This window comes from Myotis yumanensis, unplaced genomic scaffold, assembly GCF_028538775.1.
Source record: "Myotis yumanensis isolate MYYU_CA2020_CCGP unplaced genomic scaffold, mMyoYum1.0.hap1 SCAF_5, whole genome shotgun sequence".
In the NCBI taxonomy this organism is placed as follows: domain Eukaryota; kingdom Metazoa; phylum Chordata; class Mammalia; order Chiroptera; family Vespertilionidae; genus Myotis; species Myotis yumanensis.
In genome coordinates this window covers 77168217-77171452 of record NW_027223756.1, presented here as the reverse complement: position 1 = coordinate 77171452, position 3236 = coordinate 77168217, and positions in this window count along the sequence as shown.

The following is a 3236-nucleotide window of genomic DNA, read 5'->3' as shown; positions in this document are numbered from 1 at the left end:
GATGCCGTGGGGTCCAGTGGTGTTCTTGGCGCCAGGTGTGACTCCACACGCTGTGGAGGTCATTGTCCCCGTGGCCAGGACCTGCCCAATGGGGGAGCAGGAAAGCCAGCTCTGGTTCCCCGGCTGCCCCTGCCCTGGGGACGAAGTATTCCCGAGCAGTCTTGATGGTTGGGGCCTGTCATGCTTCCAGGCAGGTCCTGTGAGCGGCTGAACGTCGGAGAAACTACCATGGAGAGGTGCACCGTTTGCCAATCCCCAGAATTGTGTGCGCAGGGCCCGGAATCCACCCCGTTTGTGTCTCGTGGCTCTTGGCGGGTGGGAGGGCCAGCCAGACTGTTCATGATTCTGCTTTTCATTTATTCAAAGTGAAAAGTGAAGCCAGAAAAAGCCTTGTGATACAAGAGATGCTGGGAATGCCCGGGTCCTGCTGTGGGCGCAGAAAGGTGCTGGGAAGAAGGCTGCCGGGAGGAGGCCCCTGCCACCCTGTCTCTGGCTTTTGCTGAGGACATAGCAGCCCCTCTCCTAGGGCTTCCTGGGCCGGGTTTCCTCTCGGTCCTGGTGCCCTGGAGGTGACGGCTCGGTCCAGTCAGGCGCTGCCACTTCATCTTCTGGGGCTTTTGGTGACCAGTGACTTCACCCTCCTCTTCTGTGAACAGGTTTTCTAACTAGTTGGTGCCAGTGGCTTTACAGAAACCCGTTTCTGTGTGGTGTCTGTACCCCTCAGCATGAAAGGGGACGCTGGGGGAGGAGCTCCCCAGCTCAGGAGGTGTGCAAGCTTCCAGCTGGCTAGTCACTGCTCAGGGAGCTCCTCTCCCTGCCGTTACTACCCCAGGGAGGGGAGCAGGTCCCCTGACTCCTCACAGCCGCACCCAGCAAGGTCTCTCCTAAGCTCCTCTCCCAAGGTCTTTCTCCTGAACCACTGGGGAGGGCAGGATGGACATTAGGTGAGTGAGTGAGTGAAAGAAAGGAGAGGTTTACTTGGCACCCCAGAGGCCAAGCAGGACATGCAGACCCCGCTTCTAATGGGGAAGGGGGGATCTTCATTTGTTCATTCACTCACTCACTCACCCAACATCTGCTCATAGGTGATGTGGTGCCTCAGGGGGGCCCGAGCCCCAGGTGGGGAGAAGACACTAGGGCACAGGATCAGACACACGCACCCCCATTGGGTCAGGACGGGGGCAAAGCGAGGGGCCCAGGGGTGGGGTAAAGTGCCAGAACCCACTGCCTTCCTAACTGCTGCATTGAGGGGGCTCCTAAAAGTGAAATGTGATGAGACAGGGAGCTTAATCATCTCCCTTGTGCCCCTAAGTCTGTCCCTCCCCCCAGTCCCAACTCTCAAGGGGACCCTAACTTTAGTAGCCCCTTCCACACACCTTCCCACCTTGGCTGTAGTTCTCCATCTCCGACTGAGGTTCCCCCAGCGTCACCTCCTTTAGGAAGGCCCCCCCCTACCCCCCCCCCCCCGCCACACCAGCACAGAGCCCTACGGTTTCCTCCTGGCATTAGGATGGTCAGGGTGTCTAATAGCCTCGCCCAGCCCAGGGCCCAAGATTGTGCCCTCGCAAAGGAAGTACGAAAACCTGCAGTTGCAGCCTAGCCTATCTGTGCGTCCTTCCTCCGCCTCTAGTCCCAGACAGCCCGGGGGAACCTCCGCCATCTCCAATCCACTTTACTTAGCCCCTTTACAAGGTCCCGCGCCTAAATGATAGGCCCCTTAATACTCTAGTGCTATTAAGAACTCCTCGCTCTAGCTGGGTAGTTGAGTTGGTTAGAGCGTCATCTGGATATGCTAAAGTTGTGGGTTCAATCCCCGGTCAGAAACAATAAGAAACAATCCATGAATGCATAGATAAGTGGAACAACAAACTGATATTTCTCTCTCCCTTTTCTCTCTAAAAATGTCAATAAAGACACCTCCTCTCTCCATTAGTGCAAGACCCCCCCACTGCAGCCCCTCACCCACCGCAAGACCCCTAGGCTGGCACCGCTCCCAAGATGATCCGAGGCTCTGCCCCCTGGCCCCACCCACGGGACCCGCCCTACCTCGCCCCTACCCAGGCCTTCCCTGCAACGCCCTGCCCTCACTTCTCTTGGCCCCACCTTCCGGAGGGGATGCGGATTCTTGTCTGTATAAGGGGATCTCCGGCCCAGGGAGGCCCTGGGGGAGGGGGGAGGTTGGGCCTAGAATCCTGGAATCCTTTGCCTTGAGGCTTCCTTATGTGTGTGTGGGGGGGAGGTGGGTAGGGGGGTAGACTGATGGGGTGCTTGGGTGAGCTGAGTGGAAATGAGGGGGCAAGCGCTAGGACGTCTTCCTACCCCAGATACATTTTGGGTAAATTCTGGCCATCCCAGCACCTCCCTCCCCACCCCCCATCCTGCACAGAGTCTTCCTGGGCTCCAGGTCCCACTGGCTGAACCTCACTTCTCATTTGGGGAATAGGCGTGGCACAGCCCAGGCTCCCAGGAGCTTCTGAGCTGGCCCTGGGCCAGGTCCTCCCTGACGGCTCCAGGGAAACCTGTGACTCAGACACCAGCCATCCTGACCTGAAAGGGAAAGAAGCAGAGGACAGAAGGTGATGAGATCTGGGATGGGGGACACCCCGGGTAGAGGGGGAGCCCAGAGAAGTTGCCTGAAGAAGCCCGGCCTGTCTGAGAACTGTGAACAGAGACCAGAAGGGTGAGGAGGGGGCACCGAGCATGCGGGAAGGGGGCTCCCCCCAGGGTGGGCGGGGGGGGGGGGGGGGGGCAGCCCTGGCCAGGGCTCGGAGAGCTGCCTGCGGAGGGCCCTCTGGTGAGACGAATTCCTGGCGTTGATGGAATGACCGTGAACTAGAGAGGCTGTGGGAAGGCTCTGGGCGCTGTGGGAAGTCTGGTGTCTGCCTCCACCACAGTTAACTGCCCTGAGACCACGTTGAGACCTCTCAGAGCAGCTGGCCCTTTATACAAGCTTAGCAATTAATGAATAACTCTAGGGCGCATGTAATCAGTCAACAAACACGCATGGAGCCCCTCACTGGGCTGGGCATTGTGTCCCTTGTGGAAATGGGTTAAGAGGGGACAGCAGGGAGACCCAGGGGGAGGTGGGTGTGGCCATCCCAGGAGAGGCAACGGTGGCCTGGCCAGAGGCTGGACCTGGGGGTGGGCAGCAGCAGCCAGAGGTAGAACCCATTCTGGAGACCTGCTGTAAAGGAATCAAGGCAATTTCAGCTTGGGAGCTGGAGGGACTGGTGGAC